Source organism: Ranitomeya imitator, chromosome 2 (genome assembly GCF_032444005.1).
Source record: "Ranitomeya imitator isolate aRanImi1 chromosome 2, aRanImi1.pri, whole genome shotgun sequence".
In the NCBI taxonomy this organism is placed as follows: Eukaryota; Metazoa; Chordata; class Amphibia; order Anura; family Dendrobatidae; genus Ranitomeya; species Ranitomeya imitator.
In genome coordinates this window covers 278,946,216-278,972,462 of record NC_091283.1, presented here as the reverse complement: position 1 = coordinate 278,972,462, position 26,247 = coordinate 278,946,216, and the positions used below count along the sequence as shown (strand labels likewise).

The 26,247-nt window shown below is 44.2% G+C and overlaps 1 pseudogene; it reads left to right on the top strand.

Annotated features, from left to right (window-relative positions):
- The first annotated feature begins 1,719 nt into the window (after positions 1–1,719).
- The window catches only part of LOC138667862 (zinc finger protein 84-like), a 91,281-nt pseudogene continuing 66,753 nt past the window's right edge, over positions 1,720–26,247 (top strand).

Genomic DNA, 26,247 nt, shown 5'->3' with positions numbered 1-26,247 from the left:
GGCTCTGCGGGTGGAGGTAAGTGCTGGAAGCTCCATTATTCTCTATGTGGAGTGCGGCTCTGCGGGTGGAGGTCGGTGCTGGAGGCCCCATTATTCTCTATGTGGAGTGCGGCTCTGCGGGTGGAGGTCGGTGCTGGAGGCCCCATTATTCTCTATGTTGAGTGCGGGTGGAGGTCGGTGCTGGAGGCTCCATTATTCTCTATGTGGAGTGCGGGTGGAGGTCGGTGCTGGAGGCTCCATTATTCTCTATGTGGAGTGCGGATTTGCTGGTGGAGGTCGGTGCTGGAGGCTCCATTATTCTCTTTGTGGAGTGCGGCTCTGCGGGTGGAGGTCGGTGCTGGAGGCTCCATTATTCTCTATGTGGAGTGCGGCTCTGCAGGTGGAGGTCGGTGCTGGAGGCTCCATTATTCTCTATGTGGAGTGCGGCTCTGCAGGTGAGGGTCGGTGCTGGTGGCTCCATTATTCTCTATGTGGAGTGCGGCTCTGCGGGTGGAGGTAAGTGCTGGAGGCTCCATTATTCTCTATGTGGAGTGTGGCTCTGCGGGTGGAGGTCGGTGCTGGAGGCCCCATTATTCTCTATGTGGAGTGCGGGTGGAGGTCGGTGCTGGAGGCTCCATTATTCTCTATGTGGAGTGCGGCTTTGCTGGTGGAGGTCGGTGCTGGAGGCTCCATTATTCTCTATGTGGAGTGCGGCTTTGCTGGTGGAGGTCGGTGCTGGAGGCTCCATTATTCTCTATGTGGAGTGCGGCTCTGCGGGTGGAGGTCGGTGCTGGTGGCCCCATTATTCTCAATGTGGAGTGCGGCTCTGCGGGTGGAGGTATTTGCTGGAGGCCCCATTATTCTCTATGTGGAGTGCGGGTGGAGGTCGGTGCTGGAGGCTCCATTATTCTCTATGTGGAGTGCGGCTTTGCTGGTGGAGGTCGGTGCTGGAGGCTCCATTATTCTCTATGTGGAGTGCGGCTTTGCTGGTGGAGGTCGGTGCTGGAGGCTCCATTATTCTCTATGTGGAGTGCGGCTCTGCGGGTGGAGGTCGGTGCTGGTGGCCCCATTATTCTCAATGTGGAGTGCGGCTCTGCGGGTGGAGGTCGGTGCTGGTGGCCCCATTATTCTCTTTGTGGAGTTCGGCTCTGCGGGTGGAGGTCGGTGGTGGAGGCTCCATTATTCTCTATGTGGAGTGCGGCTCTGCGGGTGGAGGTCGGTGCTGGTGGCCCCATTATTCTCTATGTCGAGTGCGGCTCTGCGGGTGGAGGTCGGTGCTGGAGGCTCCATTATTCTTTATGTGGAGTGCGGCTCTGCGGGTGGAGGTCGGTGCTGGAGGCCCCATTCTCTATGTGGAATGCGGCTCTGCGGGTGGAGGTCAGTGCTGGAGGCTCCATTATTCTCTATGTGGAGTGCGGCTTTGCTGGTGGAGGTCGGTGCTGGAGGCTCCATTATTCTCTATGTGGAGTGTGTCTCTGCGGGTGGAGGTCGGTGCTGGAGGCTCCATTATTCTTTATGTGGAGTGCGGCTCTGCGGGTGGAGGTCGGTGCTGGAGGCCCCATTATTCTCTATGTGGAGTGCGGGTGGAGGTCGGTGCTGGAGGCTCCATTATTCTCTATGTGGAGTGCGGGTGGAGGTCGGTGCTGGAGGCTCCATTATTCTCTATGTGGAGTGCGGGTGGAGGTCGGTGCTGGAGGCTCCATTATTCTCTATGTGGAGTGCGGCTCTGCGGGTGTAGGACGGTGCTGGAGGCTCCATTATCCTCTATGTGGAGTGCGGCTCTGCAGGTGGAGGTCGGTGCTGGAGGCTCCATTATTCTCTATGTGGAGTGCGGCTCTGCGGGTGGAGGTCGGTGCTGGAGGCTCCATTATTCTCTATGTGGAGTGCGGCTCTGCGGGTGGAGGTCGGTGCTGGAGGCTCCATTATTCTCTATGTGGAGGGTTCTGCTGGTGGAGGTCGGTGCTGGAGGCTCCATTCTCTATAATATGCAGCATCAATAGTAAAAAGATATGTTAAAAATAATTAAAAAAAAAATTATATTCTCACCTTCCGAAGTCTGCTGAAGCCTTTCCCGCTCCTCGCGCTCCGGTCCCAAGAATGCATTGCGTCAATGCCCCGAGATCACGTGACGGTCTCGCGAGACCGCTACATGATCACGGGTTATTGCCACTAGGCATTAATGGGAACGGAGTGTCGCGAGGAGCATCCGTAAAGGCCTTGGCTGAATCCGTGTGCCGACGGAAGGTGAGTATATAAATATTTTTTTATTTTAATTGTTGTTTTAACAGGAATATGGTGCCCACTGTGCTATATACTGCATGGGTTATGTTATATACTGCAGACCTCCATCTTCTCCAGTCTTTTGCAGCACATCCTGGTCAGTCCCAACAAACTTATGATTCTTACAGCCAATAGTAAGTTGCTGATGCAATGGCCAACTTACCCAATGATTGGGAGCATGGAGGACATGTCTTAGTCAGCAATTCAACTTGTGTTCCCGTCCATACAAGACTAGAGAATACAACTTCTACACGTTCTATCTCCTGGTATGCTTGCCCCTGATGTCTTTCTTTATGATGTGACTTTGGCTCATTTTCTTCCTATTCATTTCCCTATAATATCAGATCCTCTCAGTGGACATCTTGTATATTAAGATAGTTTTTTCTGAATTAATCATCAAGGATGGATATCGACAGAGACAATATGGCGGAGAGGATATTACACCTCACCCTAGAGATCCTCTTCCGTCTTACTGGAGAGGTGAGAGATTGTGATGACGTCACATTATATCATTCTTATCTATGGGAATAACAGATGGACAGAACTGGAGAGGTGAGGACTCTGGAAATGTCTGTAGTGAGATTTATTCATGTGTCTCTCTATAACCAGGATTACACTGTAGTGAAGAAGACCTCTAGTGAGCACTGTCAGGACCCTGTGTATGAGGGATGGGGAAGACCCCTGAGCCCAATCACGGGGCCTCCACCTCACCTGATACATGAGGACATCAATGACCAGAAGATTCTAGAACTCACCTACAAGATGATTGAGCTGCTGACTGGAGAGGTGACACTGCTGGGAATGCTGGGACATTATACAGTAACGCTATGAAGGAATCGGGGGGATGATGGTATCATTGTATGTGTCAGGTTCCTATAAGGTGTCAGGATGTCTCCGTCTATTTATCCATGGAGGAGTGGGAGTATTTAGAAGGACATAAAGATCTGTACAAGGATGTCATGATGGAGGTTCCCCAGCCCCTCACATTACCAGGTAATAGACAGGACTAAATACACACGGCCTATAATTATCTGTATGTAAAGAATGAACTCAGTCCCTGTTTGTGTTTCCTCCAGATCTATCCAGTAAGAGGACAACACCAGAGAGATGTCCCCGTCCTCTTCTTCCACAGGACTGTAAACAAGAAGATCTCATTGTTCCTCAGGATCATCAGGTAGATGGAGAGAAGGTGTCATGAGATCTCCCCTATTATGTGTAGACGGCTGTGAAGGTCTTGTGCTCAGTGTTGTTTTATCCTCCAGTATTATATGTTTTATACTTGTGTAATGAGAACGGTGGAGATGGCAGGATTAGAGCTGATCATAGATGTGACTTCTAGTGATGAGCGAGTGTGCTCGTTACTTGAGTTATCCGAGCATGCTCGAGTCTCAACCAAATATTGTAGGTGCTTGAATGCGAAGCTCGGATCCCTGCCCCGCAGGTTTCATGGCTGTAATACAGCCAATAAACATGGCTACAGTTTAACAGTGTATGGCAGGTAATCCCTGCATCTTTCTTTCACGCAACATGCGGGGCAGGGTTCCTAGCATCGCATCCGTGCACCGGCAATGCTTGGTTGAGACTCGAGCATACTCAGATAACTTGAGAAACTAGCCTACTTGCTCATCACTAGTGACTTCTCCATCTGTCTGTGACGTTTACAATATTTGTTTCAGGGTGAAGATCTGACCCATATTAATACTACAGAGACATATATGAGGGGTGATGAGTGGTGTAAAGAGGAGATTCCTACATATGACTACCCAGGTGAGTAGTGACCACTAAATGCAGAGAAGTCACAGATTATTCTCAGTCACCGGCTGTGGCTACTTTATCAGTCGTGTAGTTCGGCCGTATCACGATTGTGTGATCACCATTTTGCCTCTAGAATAGAACATTCTTCTCCATCCGAAAATGTTCAAATGATTTTGTGAAAACCCTTTTCTTTTGAACTTGCAACCTAGAGGTTACCCCTCCCCCCTGGGATTAGAAGATTCTGACCGTTACCTGCCCAAATCTGTAAACTACAAAGCCAAATAACAATGTGCATAGAACGTGCTGACAGTTAGGAAATCAGTTGAAGAAAAATATTATGGTCCTCTAATAGAAAGCGGAGGGTAATGATGCTGTTGGCTTCCTAGAATCCCGATTAGGTATGAGCGAATGTGCTCTGTCATACTCGGATATCACTTGATTATCTGGGTGCCCGGATGTGCTCATTACTCGGTGAGCATTAGCCGTTGCTCGATTTCACCCTCTAATCCCCACCCCGCATGTATAGTGCCTGTTACACAGCCAAAAAGCATGCGGGGATTGCCTGCGGGTCACTGTAATGTTGTAGCCATCTTGGGAGTGGCATTACCCTCATTCCTGACTGTATGACATCATCAGGGGTTATTATAAAAGGTAGGCAGCGTCAGGCTCGGCACACTGACGCCATTGCACAGCTCTGTGACAGTTGTTATTGGAGTGAGAGAGTGCTTGGCCACACGTTTGTGCATAGTACAACAAATCAGTCCTGTAGTGTAGATACTCGTGCTGAAGCTGAACCATCATACTAAAGGTACCTCCACACTGAGCAACTTTAGAACGATAGCGATCCGTAACGTTGCAGCGTCCTGGATAGCGATATCGTTGTGTTTGACACGCAGCAGCGATCAGGATCCTGCTGTGACATCGCTGGTCGGAGCTAGAAGGCCAGAACTTTATGTGATGCGATGTGTTCACTTGTAACCAGGGTAAATATCGGGTTACTAAGCGCGGCCCTGCGCTTAGTAACCCGATGTTTACCCTGGTTACCTGGGGACTTCGGCATCGTTGGTCACTGGAGAGTTGTCTGTGTGACAGCTCTCCAGCGACCACACAACGACTAAACAGCGACGCTGCAGCGATCGGCATCGTTGTCTATATCGCTGCAGCGTCGCTTAATGTGACGGTACCTTAACAGCCATTCTAATCTTGTGCCTTGCAGTATGTATCAGATACAATCTGCATTTAGTCTAGGGAGGAAGAGAGAGTTGCAGGAGAAGGGGGCGTGGCTGAATACAGTCTGTAAGCAGTGAGTAGCTCAGTATATATCTGTGGTAGTTGATTTTTTTCTTTTGTGAGAAAATGTTTTATATATATATATTGTGATTCATAGTGTATTACGTGCTTTGTGGTACATATTGTTGTTATATAACCCTCCAAAAAAGTGTGCAAAACTTTTTCTGGATTCAATTAGTCATCCATACAGTGTAACTTTTAGTGGACAACAAAGATGATGGAACCATGTGAAACTCCACAAAGTACTGACAGTTGGCATCTCGGGTGAGGTCACTGCGTACAACTGGCAGCGGAGATGGGAGTTCATAGAAGACTTTAGGACCTTTCATCACATCTCATTCAACCAGTGGGCTGTAGAGGTGGAACATTTGCCTTGAAAGCTGTAATAGCTAACTGCTGGAATCAGTTGTCACGTTCCTCAAAATGGAGGGGCAACATCGCTGGTAAACGGTGGGTGTGATCCCAGAAGGAAGGGAGTAGGATCAACCCTTCTTTAGGAATGAATGGGCCTGGGAGAAGCTCCTCGATGCGACTCGAGACCATTCCCGAGAGAACGTACTGTCCTTTGGTTTGTACACCTGCTATGCCCTCAACAGGGCAGAGCAAAGTACGCCTGCGCCGGAGCCGTGGCTGAAGATCAGAAGAGGACGTCTTGTAATGAAGATGGGAGGCGCCGCAGTGGACCGGAGTCGCCCATCCGACCTGACCAGCAGCGGGACCGCCCCTGGGTGAGTATAATATAACGTCTTTTTCTCCTTTTTCAGGTAACATCGGGGGCTTATCTACAGCATTACAGAATGCTGTAGATAAGCCCCTGATGCCGGTGGGCTTACCTCACCCGCGATTTTCGGGGTGACAGGTTCCCTTTAAGGAGAAAACCAGATGGGACATTTAGGACAATTGTAAATTTGAGAAACTTGAACAAATGTCTGGAAGTACAGTCCTTCAAGATGGAAACAATAAAGTCATCAGTAAAAATGCTATTTCCATCCTATTTCATGACTGTGTTAGACTTAAAGGACTCATACTATCATGTCCCCATCCACAACGACTATTGCAGATTCCTTAGGGTAGCAGTTACAATGGCAATGGGGGGAATAAAACATTACCAGTTTAGAGCTCTTCCATTCGGTCTGGCTATCGCCCCAAGAGTGTTTACCAAGGTAGTGACGTACTTAAGGGAGCAAGATTGTTATGATGCGGTGGTTTAGGAGCAACATGGAACGAGCTCTGAAGGAAGTGGTATCTGTACTGACCGCAGTCCCTAAGCTCAACACAACACTAGAAGTAGCCATGGGATGCTCCTAACTCTCCCTATGCACCTCGACACAGCCTAAGAGCTAACTACCCCTAAAGATAGAAGCAGGAAAACTATCTTGCCTCAGAGAAAATCCCTAAAGGATAGATTAGCCCCCCACAAATAATGACTGTGAGTGGAGAGGGAAAAGACATACACAGAATGAAACCAGGATGAGCACAGGAGGCCAGTCTAGCTAAATAGATAGGACAGGATGGAATACTGTGCGGTCAGTATAAAACACTACAAAAATCCACGCAGAGTTTACAAAAAATCTCCACACCTGACTAAAGGTGTGGAGGGTAACTCTGCTTCCCAGAGCTTCCAGCAAGACGGAATTAATTCATACTGATAAGCTGGACAAACATAGAAAGCACAGAACGGATAAGTCCACAATCTGTGGACAGAAAAGAGCAAGCAAGAACTTAGCTTTGCTGAGCTGGTCAGGATAACAGGGAAATCCAAAGAGATGTGAATCCAACCAGAAACCATTTACAAGTGGCACTGGCTGAAGGAAAGAGCCAGACATAAATAGCAGAGCAGAAAAGACAATCAGTTGAAGCAGCTGCTGACAGCTAAATCCAAGGAGCAGCCATACCACTTGAAACCACAAGAGGGAGCCCAAGAGCAGAACTCACAATAGTGCCACTTACAACCACCGGAGGGAGCCCAAGAGCGGAATTCACAACACAAGATATTCTGATAGTTCCGTACCTAGATGACTTCCTAGAAATAGGCAATTCCCCTCGTCACTGCAAAGACCAGTTAACCTTCATCAGGCTGCATAATTTTACAACGTTAGCAGGCTGCAGAGTTGTACCTTTATATATATTTTATTGAAATTTGGCCAATATATTCTGAAAACTGCAGAGATGTCACGAAATTTCAGCCCTCTACGGCTTTTCAAAAAAAAAAAAAGTTATTGCAATTTTAAAACGGAGTAGTTACAATTGTACCTACTCAGCCGGACGAAGATTAAACAATGTTATGGAATCATTTACCAACCTAGGCTGGCTGCTAAACTTACCAAAGTCCCGAATCATGCCAAGTCAAGTTCAGGAGTACCTAGGTATTATACTAGACTCAAACATACAGGAATGTTGTCTCCCAGAGGGAAAAGTTCAAAACATGATAGAGCTGGTATCTCGAGCAAAGGATCTTCCTTCTACAACCTTGCGGAAGGCAATGTCACTTCTGTGGTCAATGATATCTTGTAGTCCCTCCGTCCAGTGGGCCCAGGCCCATACCAGAGAATTACAGGGGGAAATCTTATCAGCAGAAATTTCTCTAGGCGGAAATTTAGAAGGGTGATTGAACATCTTGTCGAGAACAATTCGTTCCCTAGAATAGTGGACGAACATAGACAATTTAACCCGAGGCGTTCACTGGGTATTACCAATCTCTTAAATCCAGACCACGGACGCAAGCCACAGGGGGTGGGGGGCTCGCCTTAATGATCAGATAACCCAGGGGGCCTGGATAGGGAAACAGAGATCGGCATCCTTAAATATGAAAGAATGGTTGGCTGTGAAGCTCGCCTTCTTACAGTTCTTAAGTTCCCTCCGATCCCACCACGTAAGGGTGTTCTCGGACAACCGAGTGGTAGTAGCATATCTAAACCACCAGGGGGCACCAGATCTCGCCCTCTAATGGACGAGACAAGGTCCATTTTTTAACTGCCAAGGAGAACTTGGGCTCTTTGTCAGTACTTCACACAAAGGGGGCAGAGAATTAGACGCCAGATTTTCTAAATCGAACCCAGCTGAGACAGGGCGAGTGGGAACAGAATCAGGCAGTGTTTGTTCAGATCGCGGATCAGTGAGGATGGCCAATAATAGACCAGTTCGCCAACAGTCGGAACTGGAAAGATAGATCCCAGGGGAACCCAGTTGCTCTAGACACTTTTATGATCCCTTTGAATTTCCATCGAGCTTATGCCTTTCCGCCAATTGTCCTGATTCCGGCAGTTCTGAGGAAAATTCTGGAGGACAAGGCGAGTGTGATCTTAATAGCCCCCTTCCGGCTGAGGAGAAAATGGTTTTCTTGGGTGAGGATGATGTCCATCTCCGACCCTTGTGTTCTTCCAGGTATCCCAGATCTGCTTTCCCAAGGGCCAGTGGTTCATCCGCAGGTAAAGAATTTGCACATGACATCCTGGAACTTGAAAGGTCGCTTCTGAGCAGTAGGGGGTTCTCTCCAAATTTAGTTGCCACCTTATTACAGAGTAGAAATCCTGTAACTACCAAACTATATGGGAGGACCTTGAAAAAATTGATTTCAGTTTCAGGCACCAAATTAGGTGGGGAGGTTCCGTTGATGGTTTTTGGAGCAGGGGCTGGTCACAAGCACTTTGAAGGTTCAGGTTGTAGCGCTAGAGGCCCTGTACAATTACGACCTGGCTGGGGAACCGCTTGGTGTCCAAGTTTATCAAGACTTCAATCAGATCTAGGCCCTTCTCTCATCATGGTACGACCCCCCCCCACCCCGGGACCTGAATTTGGTTCATACCGCTCTAAGAACCCATCAGAAGCCTCGTTGAAAATTGTGTCACTTAAGACCTCTCTTCTTGTAGCTTTAACATCAGCGTGTAGAGTTAGCGATATCCAGGCTAGTGAGCTTACCCGCCTTTCACTCAGATTTTAAATGATAGTCGTTCTTGAGACTGACCCGGCCTACCTTCCAAAGGTGGTGTCACAGTTTCACAGGTCTCAGGAGATATCCCTCCTTTCCCTTTGCCCCAATCTCAAAAATAAGGGCGAGGAAGCCTTACATACTCTAGATGTCAGGAGATGCCTAATCCAGTATCTAGCAGTAAGACGGGAGTGTAGGATGAATAGGTCTCTCTTTGTATGCTTCCAGTGTCCACGTAAACGGCAGAAAGCATCTAAAGCCACGCCTGCAAGATGGAAGAAGAGACACTATCACCCTATCGTACTCCTCACATGGGGAAGCCATTCCGGAGAAAATAAAAACCCATTCAATGAGAGCAGTTGCGACATTCTGGGCAGAAAGAGCCAGCGCCTCAATAGAGCAGATACAGTATGTAGCGCTGCTACTTGGTCTTCCCCTTTACGTTCTTTAACCACTATTGGCTGGACCTAGCCTCTTCTTCAGACCTTACCTTTGGGAGAAGGGTTCTGGAAGCTGCGGTTCCCCCCCAATGTACAATCTCTTCAATTCTCTCTGTGGTGCTGTCATGGGGGAAAAAGTAAAACATAGTTGAACTTGTTAAAACAGTCAAACTTGGCAGCTTGGCAGCTTTTGGCCATTACAATCAGGCATATAGGATAGGGCCCTACGGGTTAAGGTCTTTCCCACAGGTGCCGGACTTAACTTTAGCCCTAGTTCTCGGTATGGGCAGAGCATTTCTCTTGCTAACTCCGCTAGCACTAGGAATTCTTCTACATCACAAGCAATGCACCTGAATTCCATCACCTCCCGCCTCTGAGAGTTTAAGTCCATTTTTCCCTATAGCTCTGTAGGCTTAGAGTGCCTAAAGGCCCCGATGTCCATCTCGAGGTTCCCAAGCCTACAGATCGATTTGCATGGAAGGGTTTTTTGACAATGCACTGCCTTGAGTAACATACTCATGCTGACCGTAGCAGCCTATTGCCTGTGACCACTGCAGTCACTTCACCACACTTTCTCTAACTGAACTTGACACTTCATGAAATTGGCACTAACTCTCAGTTACTGAAAACTTACACAGAGTTGCAGAGCTTCTGGTCAAGGTACGCCTCATGGGCACCCATTTACACAAGTCAGCTACAGCTACCGCCGTTTTTGCAGTGTTGCAGCAGCACATGCAAGTGCCAGCTCACCAGACTGGTGCGCGACCTGACCATACAATGGAGTGCCACACTCCACATGCTGGCACGGCTTTGTGAGCGGCAGAGACCAATTGTAAAATACCAACTTCAACATACTTGTCGGTATTATGGTCAGACTCCACACATAACCACTGAAGAGTGGGCAGGGATGTCTGATATGTTAGCGGTTCTCCAAGACTTTGAGAACTTCCCAAAGATGGTGAGCAGTGATGACACCATCATCAGCATAACAATCCCGCTTCTGTGCGTACTTAAACAGTCGCTGCTGACAAAGCAGACCAAGTGGAGATGGAGGAAGACATGAAACATGGAGATACTACCCAGCCTCTTTTAATGTTCTCAGTGCCAATTGACTAACAGTGAAAAGATGGAGGAGGAACAGGAGCACAACAGAGGCTAGTACACACACAAGTTTCCTACATGAATGGACTAAGGGGAATGAGTAGGAAGAGATTGGAGTAGATGGGGAGTAGTCATCATGGTGGAGACAGGGAAGTGTTGGCTATAGGGAACTTGGCACATTTTATGTTCAGCTGCCTTTACCGTGATCCTCGTGTTATATTCATTTTTGCCAGAAAAGAGTACTGGTTGTACACCCTGCTAGACCCACTCTACAAGGAGAACTTTGCATCTCTCCCTCCTGAGGTGGAGAGGTCTACTAAAATGATGCTATGCCAGAAGGAAAAGATGTTGACAAAATTTCCATCAGACAGCGCTAGAAGGATGGGGCAGTTTGCCCAACCAAAGAGGAAAGGCAAGGGAGACACACCATGTAAAGCAGGAGCAGGGGTACACTGTCAAAGGCCTGGCCTTATTTGATGACATCCTCCCAGCGTCTAGACCCTGATGACTGGGTATTTTTGACAAGGATGGAAAAGTTTTTAAATATGGTCAAACAATACCTGGCTCACAAAACCAGCATACTCCATAATTCCTCTGTGACTTTCAGATATTGGATCTCAAAGCTGGACACCTCACATGATCTGTCCCTCTATGCCTTGGAGGTGTTGTGCTGCCCATAACAGACAGATGCTTTCGCCTGTCAACAGAAACTGCTGACAGGCTCACTCTGATAGAAATGAACAAAGCTGGGATTAGACCTGGCTGTTCCACACCAAGAAATGACAGCAGCACATAGTGTTTTTAATCTTCAATATTTGAATGATGCCCGACAGTTGTTGTCTTCAAGGGTCTGTCAATGACTTTATTACCCTCCTTATCACATTTTTCTGTGTGGAAAGCCTTTTATGAGTGTAGAAGTGCCACAAGTACACTTTCTTCATTTTTTTATGGGGCACTACAGTTGATGCCACAAATAGTGTATGGATGACAAACAAAAGGAAAAAGGAGAGACTATTTGTCCAAAAATAGTAACAAATTCTTTGTATCACATCTTTAAAACTACCAATATATACCTACAAAACATAGTAAATGACAAAAGCTGGATAATGTGGAACACTGAGGCACCTGTCCCCTTTTTTTTTTTTTTACACATTACAGATGTCAATACGGTGGATGGGTAGAACCATAGGGTTAGCAGCAAGAGAAGTAAAGTGCTAGTGCCTAACCTAACCTAATCATTCATTCAATGTCCCTATGCAGTGTTTAATAATCACTACGTATATAGATATATATTAGCTACTCAAATTGCAATCTGACAATTGGTGGCATCTATGCTAGAAAGCCAGTATATCACTGCATAGTATTATCACTGCAGAGTATTCATCAAAGAATGGTATGCTGCCACAACACTACAGTTCAAAATTCTTACCCATAATCTCCACTCAGGGTCAGGTGCTTCCTTGCTGTGGATGTGCCTGACTCCCTGGAAGTCAGAAACGCTGCAGATCCGCAAAAAGAATAGACATGCTGCGGAAAAAAAATGCATGTGCACAACAAATCTCCATTTTCCATAGATTAACATTGGCTGTGCACTACACTGTGGATTTGATGTGAATCGATGTGCCAAAAATGCTGCGGATCCGCATCTAAATCTGCAACGTGTGCATATAGCCTTAGCCAAAAAAAAAATGCAAGGATTACCAAGCCACATACTGTAATTACTCCAGAGAAGTTTCATCATTAGTTACTCATGTTTTACTGATGAAGACTGTTGAGTTTGATCATTTCAGTAGATATTAATGTCTATACTCAGTTTTTGACTACTGTAGTTAGTTCCCAAAATATTTTGATATTTTCCTGCAGCCAGTTTATCCTCCTAATCAGGTTCTATATTTGAAATTTGACATGGGTCACTTTATGTGGTGATAACTTTGGAATTTATCAAAAACCGGAAACAAATGGACCTTACAAATTATTTTTCAACTTCTCTTGAATCCAACAATACCTATATACGGCTGTAATCAACTGTCTGGGCACATAGCGAGGTTAAGAAGAGAAGGAGCGCTATTTGAGTATAAATCTTGCTGGAATTGTTTTTTAGACACAATGTATTGGGGGCATTGTTCATGATCACCTGGCAGCTCCAAAAGATGTCTAGTACGAACAGCCTTGGCGCTATCCACTCCATTTTCCATATCCCAGGGATTGCCTTGCTCATCATCCTTTAAATTATATACATGGATTTGGACTTACACAGAGACCCCTAGGCTTGAGCTACATTGTTAACTGATCTTCTGTTGTGTGAGATGGGAAGAATAGGCTGCCAGGTCAGAACCTGGAAGGCAAAGAAAATGCCAAATCAGAAGACGCAAGAGTAGTCAGTAAATGGGCCACGGTCACTACAGAAGACGGGAGCTGAGCACAGAGGACTGAACCAGAGGAGAACATGCTTGTATCTGGCACCTTCTGGCAGAGCCGATATTGCTGGATTGGTTTATAGAAGCCATGTTGCGTTTCAAAAGACTTTGAGCCACTAATAATGAGGAAATGTGTTTTTCCACTCACAGATGATGGACCAGAGTGGGGACTTTTTCAGATGACTAGAGATTTTATTGGTGGTATTTTTGCCTATAACACAGATTGGTGGCTTATATTTGATATTTGGGAAGCAGAGTGAACAAACAGTTGAGCACCATGATCTACTCGTGCATCTTATGAGGTTTTCAATTAGCCTATGAACTGTCATTGTCTTGGTAAATCAATATTTTTACATAACTTGATATTTAAACAGACAGTTTAAGTAGAAATGTTCAAAAGTATAAGTCAAGGATATTTTAATTAAAATTAATAATTGATTTTATTCTTGGCAGATGACTGTACCAGGAGAACAGAGGGACAGATGACATCTTCAGTTTTTAAATTAGATGATCTTGAGATTCCACAGGATACAATTGAAGTGAATGCCATTACTCCAAATACACCATCATCCCTTCACAGCGATGATCTCTCATCTGATTCTAGCAAACAGGTCGTGTCTTCTGATTCATTACCGACCACTAAGGAAAATCAAAGTCCCAAAATAAGCATTAAAAAACTAACTGCTCATAAAGCAGAAATATCATTTTCAGGTTTAGAATATGGAAATAGTTTTCCTTTTGAAAAATATTTTTTTAAACATCAAAAAATCCACACAGAAGAGAATAACTATTCTTGTTCCAAGTGTGGGAAATGTTTTAACAAGAAATTGCATCTGGTTAGTCACCAGAGAACTCACACGGGGGTGAAGCCATTTTCATGTTCAGAATGTGGGAAATGTTTTACAAATACATCACACCTTCTCGCACATCAGAGAACTCACACAGGGGAGAAGCCATTTTCATGTTCAGAATGTGGAAAATGTTTTACAGTGAAATCATGTCTTATCAAACATCAGCGAACCCACACAGGCGAGAGACCTTTTTCATGTTCAGAATGTGGGAAATATTTTACATGGAAATCAAATCTTATCAAACATCAGGGAACCCACACTGGGGAGAAACCTTTTTCATGTTCAGAATGTGGGAAATGTTTTACCCGGAAAGCGCATCTTGACAGACACCGAAGCACTCATACAGGGTTTAAGCCATTTGTATGTTCAGAATGTGGGAAATCTTTTGTAGCTAAATCAAATCTTGATTCACATCAGAGAACTCACACAGGGGTGAAGCCATTTTCATGTTCAGAATGTGGGAAATGTTTTGTGAAGAAATCATCTCTTCTTGGTCACCAGAGCACTCATACAGGGGTGAAGCCATTTTCATGTTCAGAATGTGGGACATGTTTTTCAGAGAAATCAAGTTTTCTCAAACATCAGAGAATTCACACAGGGGAGAAGCTTTTTTCATGTTCAGAATGTGGAAAATATTTTACAGTGAAATCAAGTTTTATCAAACATCAGCGAACCCACACAGGAGAGAAGCCTTTTTCATGTTCAGAATGTGGGAAATGTTTTAACGTGAAATCATGTCTTATCAAACATCAGCGAACCCACACAGGAGAGAAGCCTTTTTCATGTTCAGAATGTGGGAAATATTTTAACGTGAAATCGCAGCTTCATAGACACCAAAGAACTCACACAGGGGTGAAGCCATTTTCATGTTCAGAATGTGGGAAATGTTTTTCAGAGAAATCAAGTCTTTACAAACATCAGCGAACCCACACAGGGGAGAAACCATTTTCTGTTCAGAATGTGGAAAATGTTTTGTGAAGAAATCATCTTTTCTTAGTCACCTGAAAAGTGTCATAGGGGAGAAGCCTTTTTTATAATCTTAATGTGGTAACTATTTTGCTTGAAAATCAACTCTTAACCCCTTAATCCCATATGACGTACTATCCCGTCAAGGTGACCTGGGACTTAATTCCCAGTGACGGGATAGTACGTCATATGCGATCGGCCGCGCTCACGGCCGGGTGTCAGCTGCCTATCGCAGCTGACATCCGGCACTATGTGCCAGGAGTGGTCACGGACCACTCCCGGCACATTAACCCCCGGCACACCGCGATCAAAGATGATCGCGATGTGCCGGCGGTGCAGGGAAGCATCGCGCAGGGAGGGGGCTCCCTGAGACGATCGGTACACGGTGATGTACTCACCGTGTACCGAGCGTCTTCTCCCTGCAGTCCCCGGATCCAAAATGGCCGCGGAGCTGCATCCGGGTCCTGCAGGGAGCACTTCCGGGTCAGGATCAGGCTGCAGCTCTAATCCTGCCCGGCTGTATGTCAGATCACCGATCTAACAGAGTGCTGTGCACACTGTCAGATCGGTGATCTGTGATGTCCCCCCCGGGACAAAGTGAAAAAGTAAAAAAAAAAATTTCCTCACGTGTAAAAAAAAAATAAAAATAAAAAAAATTCCTGAATAAAGAAGAAAAAAAAAATATTATTCCCATAAATACATTTCTTTATCTAAAAACAAAAAAAACAATAAAAGTACACATATTTAGTATCGCTGCATCCGTAACGACCCAACCTATAAAACTGGCCCGCTAGTTAACCCCTTCAGTGAACACCGTAAGAAAAAAAAAAAAAAACGAGCCAAAAAACAACGCTTTATTATCATAACGCTGAACAAAAAGTGGAATAACACGCGATCAAAAAGACGGATATAAATAACCATGGTACCTCTGAAAACGTCATCTTGTGCCGCAAAAAACGAGCCGCCATATAGCATCATAACCAAAAAAATCAAAAAGTTATAGTCCTCAGAATAAAGCGATGCCAAAATAATTATTTTTTCTATAAAATAGCTTTTATCGTATAAAAGCGCCAAAACATAAAAAAAATGATATAAATGAGGTGTCGATGTAATCGTACTGACCCGAAGAATAAAACTGCTTTATCCATTTTACCAAACGCGGAACGGTATAAACGCCTCCCCCAAAAGAAATTCATGAATAGCTGGTTTTTGGTCATTCTGCCTCACAAAAAATTGGAATAAAAAGCGATCAAAAACTGTCAAGTGTCCGAAAATGTTACCAATAAAAACGTCAACTCGTCCCGCAAAAAACAAGACCTCACATGACTCTGTGGACCAAAATATGGAAAAATTATAGGTCTCAAAATGTGGAGACGCAAAAACTTTTTTGCTATAAAAAGCGTCTTTTAGTGTGTGACGGCTGCCAATCATAAAAATCCGATATAAAAAACGCTATAAAAGTAAATCAAACCCCCCTTCATCACCTCCTTAGTTAGGCTAGGTTCACATTGCGTTAATGGGTTAAAGGGAACCTGTCACCCCGTTTTTTGAGATTGAGCTATAAATACTGTTAAATAGGGCCTGCGCTGTGTGTTCCTATAGTGTATGTAGTGTACCCCGATTCCCCACCTATGCTGAGATATAACTTACCAAAGTCGCCGTTTTCGCCTGTCAATCAGGCTGGTCAGGTCGGGAGGGCGTGGTGACATCGCTGGTTCTTCCTCAGCTTTACGTTGGTGGCGTAGTGGCGTAGTGGAGAACAAGCAGCGCGCGATCTGCGCTGTAATCCCTTGCATCGGTGGGGGCGGCCATCTTCCTGGGGCCGCGCGTGCGCAGATCGAGTGCTCTGCTGCACGGGGCTTCAGGAAAATGGCCGCGGGATGCCGCGCGTGCGCATTAGAGATCGCGGCGGCCATTTTCCCAAAGCCGAGATGCAAACTCGGCTTTGGGAAAATGGCTGCCGCGATCTCTAATGCGCACGCGCGGCATCCCGCGGCCATTTTCCTGAAGCCCCGTGCAGCAGAGCACTCGATCTGCGCACGCGCGGCCCCAGGAAGATGGCCGCCCCCACCGATGCAAGGGATTACAGCGCAGATCGCGCGCTGCTTGTTCTCCACTACGCCACTACGCCACCAACGTAAAGCTGAGGAAGAACCAGCGATGTCACCACGCCCTCCCGACCTGACCAGCCTGATTGACAGGCGAAAACGGCGACTTTGGTAAGTTATATCTCAGCATAGGTGGGGAATCGGGGTACACTACATACACTATAGGAACACACAGCGCAGGCCCTATTTAACAGTATTTATAGCTCAATCTCAAAAAACGGGGTGACAGGTTCCCTTTAACGCTAACGGACAGCGTTGTACGGCGAAAATGTCACAATTAACGCCGTGCAACGGGTCAGTTAGCACACCCATTGACAGCAATGTGATTTTCGGGTGTAGCGCATCGCTAGAGCGTGCCCTTTTCGGCTCGCGCTAGCAAGGTGCCGTTCTTTTGTGGCGCGCCTCGGACGCTGCTTGCAGCGTCCGCGGCGCGCCCGAGGTCCGATCCCCGATCTTCCAGAGCGGGGACGTTAACGTGACCACTAAACGCGACACCTAAAAAGACATCGCGTTAGCGCAATCCGCTAGCGCTAAACGGATTTCCCTAACGCAATGTGAACCAAACCTTAGGAAAAAATAATAAAATTTAAAAAAATGTATTTATTTCCATTTTCCCATTAGGGTTAGGGCTAGGGTTAGGGTTTGGATTACATTTACGGTTGGGATTAGAGTTGTGATTAGAATTAGGGGTGTCAGGGTTAGGTGTGTGGTTAGGGTTACAGTTGGGATTAGGGTTAGGGGTGCATTTGGATTAGGGTTTCAGTTATAATTGGGGGGTTTCCACTGTTCAGGCACATCAGGGACTCTCCAAACGCGACATGGCGTCCGATCTCAATTCCAGCCAATTCTGCATTGAAAAAGTAAAACAGTGCTCCTTCACTTCCGAGCTCTCCCGTGCGCCCAAACAGGGGTTTACCCCAACATATGGGGTATCAGCGTACTCGAGACAAATTGGACAACAACTTTTTGGGTCCAAGTTCTCTTATTATCCTTGGGAAAATAAAAATTTGGGGGGCTAAAAATCATTTTGTGGGAAAAAAAAAGGATTTTTTATTTTCACGGCTCTGCGTTGTAAACTGTAGTGAAACACTTGGGGGTTCAAAGTTTTCACAACACATCTAGATAAGTTCCTTGGGAGGTCTAGTTTCCAATATGAGGTCACTTGTGGGGGGTTTGTACTGTTTGGGTACATCAGGGGCCCTGCAAATGCAACGTGACGCCTGCAGACCAATCCATCTAAGTCTGCATTCCAAATGGCGCTCCTTCCCTTCCGAGCTCTGCTATGCGCCCAAACAGTGGTTCCCCCCCCCACATATGGGGTATCAGCGTACTCAGGACAAATTGGACAACAACTTGTGGGGTCCAATTTATTATGTTACCCTTGTAAAAATACAAAACTGGGGGCTAAAAAATCATTTTTGTGAAAAAAAAAAAATTATTTTCACGGCTCTGCGTTATAAACTGTAGTGAAACACTTGGGGGTTCAAAGCTCTCAAAACACATCTAGATAAGTTCCTTAGGGGGTCTAGTTTCCAAAATGGTGTCACTTGTGGGGGGTTTTAATGTTTAGGCACATCAGGGGCTCTCCAAACCAACATGGCGTCCCATCTTAATTCCAGTCAATTTTGCATTGAAAAGTCAAATGGCGCTCCTTCCCTTCCGAGCTCTGCTATGCGCCCAAAAAGTGGTTTACCCCCACATATGGGGTATCATCGCACTCAGGACAAATTGCACAACAACTTTTGTGGTCTAATTTCTTCTCTTACCCTTCGGAAAATAAAAAATTGGGGGCGAAAAGATCATTTTTGTGAAAAAATAAGATTTTTTATTTTTACGACTCTGCATTATAAACTTCTGTGAAGCACTTGTTGGGTCAAAGTGCTCACCACACATCTAGATAAGTTCCTTAAGGGGTCTACTTTCCAAAATGGTGTCACTTGTGAGGGGTTCCAACGTTTAGGCACATCAGGGGCTCTCCAAACGCAACATGGCGTCCCATCTCAATTCCAGTCAATTTTGCATTGAAAAGTCAAATGGCGCTCTTTTCCTTCCGAGCTCTGCCATACGCCCAAACAATGGTTTACACCCATATATGGGGTATCAGCGTACTCAGGACAAATTGGACAACAATTTTTGCGGTCCAATTTCTTCTCTTACTCTTGGGAAAATAAAAAATTGGGGGCGAAAAGATCATTTTTGTGAAAAATATGATTTTTTATTTTTACGGCTCTGCATTATAAACTTCTGTGAAGCAATTGGTGGGTCAAAGTGGTCACCACACATCTAGATAAGTTCCTTAGGGTGTCTACTTTCCAAAATGGTGTCACTTGTGGGGGGGTTTCAATGTTTAGGCACATGAGGGGCTTTCCAAACGCAACATGGCGTCCCATCTCAATTCCTGTCAATTTTGCATTGAAAAGTCAAATGGCGCTCCTTTCCTTCCGAGCTCTGCCATGCGCCCAAACAATGGTTTCCCCCCACATATGGGGTATCAGCGTACTCAGGACAGATTGTACAACAACGTTTGGCATCCATTTTATCCTGTTACCCTTGGTAAAATAAAACAAATTGGAGCTGAAATAAATTTTGTGTGAAAAAAAGTTAAATATTCATTTTTATTTAAACATTCCAAAAATTCCTGTGAAACCCCTGAAGGGTTAATAAACTTCTTGAATGTGGTTTTGAGCACCTTGAGGGGTGCAGTTTTTAGAATGGTGTCACACTTGGGTATTTTCTATCATATAGACCCCTCAAAATGACTTCAAATGAGACGTGGTCTCTAAAAAAAAACGGTGTTGTAAAAATGGGAAATTGCTGGTCAACTTTTAACCCTTATAACTCCCTAACAAAAAAAAATTTTGGTTCCAAAATTGTGCTGATGTAAAGTAGACATGTGGGAAATGTTACTTATTAAGTATTTTGCGTGACATATCTCTGTGATTTAAGGGCATAAAAATTTAAAGTTGGAAAATTGCGAAATTTTCTAAATTTTCGCCAAATTTCCGTTTTTTTCACAAATAAACGCAAGTTATATCGAATAAATTTTACCACTACCATGAAGTACAATATGTCAGAATCACCTGGATCCGTTAAAGCGTTCCAGAGTTATAACCTCATAAAGGGACAGTGGTCAGAATTGTAAAAATTGGTCGGTCATTAACGTGCAAACCACCCTCCGGGCTTAAGGGGTTAATAAACATCACAGGAGTCACACAGGGGAGAAGCTTTTTTTCATGTTAATTAAGTTGGAAATGATTTACCCAACAACAAACCCCTTGTCATTCCTCATGTTTATAAAATAAAACACTCCTCTCCGCCAGGGCAGATCCAGTGGTGTCGGGAGTCACATTCCCGAGGCTCACTTGAGGTTGTTAAATCACACAAGCCCTGCTCCCAATAAGTGCCAGCTTTACTGTCCTTCCCCTTTGGACGTATTGAATATCAACTTGAAGCCAGGTTGGTCAGCTGTTCTCCGACTTTGTGATGATTGATTTGTCTGAAGGTGGGGGATGGTGACACCAGTGCTGATTGGGGGCAGGTTTCACATGATGTAACAACCTCACATGAACGCCAGGAAAGTAAGTGCCGACACTGCTGGAAAATGCCACACAGAGAAAATCCATTATCAGGCCGGGATCACACAGGCGAGAAACATGTCCGTGTCTCGCATGTGAAATCCAAGCTCTGGTGCCAGCACTCCAGAGCGGAGCGTGCGGCTCCATATGTTGCTATGCGGCCGCATGCTCCGCTCTGGAGTGCCGGCACCAGAGGAGGGATTTCACATGCGAGACACGGACGTGTTTCTCGCATGTGTGATCCCGGCCTCATACTTATAGTGTGGAAAATGAATTACTGGAAAATTAATTTATTGACCATCAAAAATAATTCAGACGGGAAGAAACAATATATGTTATTGACAAATTGTACAAAAAGATATAACAGACAGTCGTATAATTATATAAGAAAGGGAACTTAGAACTAACCATAGATTTTTGACTATAAAACACTGTTATAGAAAACATAAAATCCATAAAGCAATAGCTACCTATAAGCACCAAATCAGTAGTGGTCAGATCGCTGTCTCCAGCCATGTCATGTTTACTATCTATATGGAAAGAATCTAACCAGAAAAAATCAATGCTGTCCCTCATATAGTGTTTTATCATTAAAAAAAACCTAAAATAATCTTTATTGAATATATATTAAAAGGACATAATCATCCGAGAGAACAGACAACATACACATAGACAAAGTGATTAAAAATGGGATGTTACTACCATTGCCCTACACTATGCACTATATTACCACTTACCTATCAGTGGAGGTTGGCACCCTAGGGGACACGACAATAATGGCGCCCCCGTTTCTCAGCTCTCCCTACTGCCCTAGATGACTTTCCTAAGACTCGGGGAAGAAAAAAACCGATGAAGGGATAAAAGGGTATATTTGATATATCACCCAGGCCGCCTATGCAGCAACTGAATCTAGGCCTGATACATCTATAACACCCAGTTGAATAACAGGTGGCAGGGGGGGCGTGGCCTGGCAGCCTGAGAGAGAAGACACAAGACAACAGAGCTCCGTCTGTATTGCCACTTTTTTTCCGTTTCTGGACCATTTTCTGCTCAAATACCCCCCCACCAGACTTTAGACTATAAACTCCTGGCCAATCCCGCAAGTATTTGGCTTTAACTGCTCGGTTCCACCCGGTCTCCTTGGTGCTGGGAACGCAGACCTCGGAGAGCACAATCAGAGCTGTGTGCCATCTTCCCCCTCAGCCCTGATCTGCAGAGCACGCACAGGGAGATCCCCAGCGGGTTACCGATACGTGCGCTGGTTGTTGCGGCTGTCTCTCGTGGCCCCTGGACTCTCTTATATTGCAACGGGCCCGCTGTCTGCAGCATCGAAGTGGCAGTCTGTTCTCTGCCCCGGCCCTGTGCGTGCGGCGCTGCCTACAAGTATACCGCTCACTCCTCCCCAGCCACATATCTTTTGCTCCCTTGGAGCTGATTTTTCAGGTCCTCTGTGCCGGCCACGGGGAACCCTCTGGTCTTGGCTGCTTCTCCCGGTGGTAGCAGTGGTGCTGCGGAGTGGAAGTGCTGGTCGGCTGCCCCATGTGGTGGACTTCCTCCCGACGCCATCTTGGAGAGGGTGAGTGGAGCAGTAATTTCCTTCCGAGAGTGATCTAGCAAGGGGGGACGGACTAAACTGCATATTGGGATGATGGGCTGCAATACTAGACTCCACCACTAGATGGAAACAGGAACACATGGGCTACTTGCACAGTGAACAAGTCTGTATGATCATGTTCACACACCACCAAGAAACCTGAAGACACAAAAGAGAATAGTAAAACCAAAAACACTCAGTTTGAAAAAATGTTGCAGTAATCCGCAAGTGCTAGTAAAAGATGTAAAAAACAGGGTATTTGGTTGATACGTTTTTTGCAAAAAATGTATACTAAGCTGCTCTACCAATCTTCACGGTATACCCTTATCAGAGCAGTCCTAACTAATGTATGCAATCCCTATCTGATGTATTTAAAAACCTGATCATCTGTATATAACCTGTGTGAACAGGGTTCAGAGAGGAAAAATCCATGTGTGCATACAGGGTAGAACAGCTTTTGTGCAGATAGCCCAAGAGGAGTGGTGGAACTCCCCAGTCTTGTAGACACAAGAGAACAATTATGGAAACAGGAACACATGGGCTACTTGCACAGTGAACAAGTCTGTATGATCATGTTCACACACCACCAAGAAACCTGAAGACACAAAAGAGAATAGTAAAACCAAAAACACTCAGTTTGAAAAAATGTTGCAGTAATCCGCAAGTGCTAGTAAAAGATGTAAAAAACAGGGTATTTGGTCGATACGTTTTTTTGCAAAAAATGTATACTAAGCTGCTCTACCAATCTTCACGGTATACCCTTATCAGAGCAGTCCTAACTAATGTATGCAATCCCTATCTGATGTATTTAAAAACCTGATCATCTGTATATAACCTGTGTGAACAGGGTTCAGAGAGGAAAAATCTCTAGATGGCAGCACATTTTACAAATGCAGCCCAGGAAATGACTTCTTGTAATATAGCAAGAAGGGAATATGGGTATAACTATTGTTCTGTATGGGGATTATGGGTGAAATATCACAAATACACATGCCGAGGAACATACTTCATCTACTTCTGATAGGAATATGGGTATATCTATTGATCTGTATGGGGATTATGGGTGAAATATCACAAATACACATGCCCAGGAACATACTTCATCTACTTCTGATAGGAATATGGGTATAATTATTGTTCTGTATGGGGATTATGGGTGAAATATCACAAATACACATGCCCAGGAACATACTTCATCTACTTCTGATAGGAATATGGGTATATCTATTGATCTGTATGGGGATTATGGGTGAAATATCACAAATACACATGCCCAGGAACATACTTCATCTACTTCTGATAGGAATATGGGTATATCTATTGTTCTGTATGGGGATTATGGGTGAAATATCACAAATACACATGCCCAGGAACATATTTCATCTACTTCTGATAGGAATATGGGTATATCTATTGTTCTGTATGGGGATTATGGGTGAAATATCACAAATACACATGCCCAGGAACATATTTTATCTACTTCTGATAGGAATATGGGTATATCTATTGTTCTGTATGGGGATTATGGGTGAAATATCACAAATACACATGCCCAGGAACATATTTCATCTACTTCTGATAGGAATATGGGTATAATTATTGTTCTGTATGGGGATTATGGGTGAAATATCACAAATACACATGCCCAGGAACATACTTCATCTACTTCTGATAGGAATATGGGTATATCTATTGATCTGTATGGGGATTATGGGTGAAATATCACAAATACACATGCCCAGGAACATACTTCATCTACTTCTGATAGGAATATGGGTATATCTATTGTTCTGTATGGGGATTATGGGTGAAATATCACAAATACACATGCCCAGGAACATATTTCATCTACTTCTGATAGGAATATGGGTATATCTATTGTTCTGTATGGGGATTATGGGTGAAATATCACAAATACACATGCCCAGGAACATATTTCATCTACTTCTGATAGGAATATGGGTATATCTATTGTTCTGTATGGGGATTATGGGTGAAATATCACAAATACACATGCCCAGGAACATACTTCATCTACTTCTGATAGGAATATGGGTATAATTATTGATCTGTATGGGGATTATGGGTGAAATATCACAAATACACATGCCCAGGAACATACTTCATCTACTTCTGATAGGAATATGGGTATATCTATTGTTCTGTATGGGGATTATGGGTGAAATATCACAAATACACATGCCCAGGAACATACTTCATCTACTTCTGATAGGAATATGGGTATATCTATTGTTCTGTATGGGGATTATGGGTGAAATATCACAAATACACATGCCCAGGAACATACTTCATCTACTTCTGATAGGAATATGGGTATATCTATTGTTCTGTATGGGGATTATGGGTGAAATATCACAAATACACATGCCCAGGAACATACTTCATCTACTTCTGATAGGAATATGGGTATATCTATTGTTCTGTATGGGGATTATGGGTGAAATATCACAAATACACATGCCCAGGAACATACTTCATCTACTTCTGATAGGAATATGAGTATAATTATTGATCTGTATGGGGATTATGGGTGAAATATCACAAATACACATGCCCAGGAACATACTTCATCTACTTCTGATAGGAATATGGGTATATCTATTGATCTGTATGGGGATTATGGGTGAAATATCACAAATACACATGCCCAGGAACATATTTCATCTACTTCTGATAGGAATATGGGTATAACTATTGTTCTGTATGGGGATTATGGGTGAAATATCACAAATACACATGCCCAGGAACATACTTCATCTACTTCTGATAGGAATATGGGTATATCTATTGTTCTGTATGGAGATTATGGGTGAAATATCACAAATCCACATGCCCAGGAACATACTTCATCTACTTCTGATAGGAATATAGGTATATCTATTGATCTGTATGGGGATTATGGGTGAAATATCACAAATACACATGTCCAGGAACATACTTCATCTACTTCTGATAGGAATATGGGTATATCTTTTGATCTGTATGGGGATTATGGGTGAAATATCACAAATACACATGTCCAGGAACATACTTCATCTACTTCTGATAGGAATATGGGTATATCTATTGATCTGTATGGGGATTATGGGTGAAATATCACAAATACACATGCTCAGGAACATACTTCATCTACTTCTGATAGGAATATGGGTATATCTATTGATCTGTATGGGGATTATGGGTGAAATATCACAAATACACATGCTCAGGAACATATTTCATCTACTTCTGATAGGAATATGGGTATATCTATTGTTCTGTATGGGGATTATGGGTGAAATATCACAAATACATATGCCCAGGAACATACTTCATCTACTTCTGATAGGAATATGAGTATAATTATTGATCTGTATGGGGATTATGGGTGAAATATCACAAATACACATGCCCAGGAACATACTTCATCTACTTCTGATAGGAATATGGGTATAATTATTGATCTGTATGGGGATTATGGGTGAAATATCACAAATACACATGCCCAGGAACATACTTCATCTACTTCTGATAGGAATATGAGTATAATTATTGATCTGTATGGGGATTATGGGTGAAATATCACAAATACACATGCCCAGGAACATACTTCATCTACTTCTGATAGGAATATGGGTATATCTATTGTTCTGTATGGAGATTATGGGTGAAATATCACAAATCCACATGCCCAGGAACATACTTCATCTACTTCTGATAGGAATATGGGTATATCTATTGATCTGTATGGGGATTATGGGTGAAATATCACAAATACACATGTCCAGGAACATACTTCATCTACTTCTGATAGGAATATGGGTATATCTTTTGATCTGTATGGGGATTATGGGTGAAATATCACAAATACACATGTCCAGGAACATACTTCATCTACTTCTGATAGGAATATGGGTATATCTATTGATCTGTATGGGGATTATGGGTGAAATATCACAAATA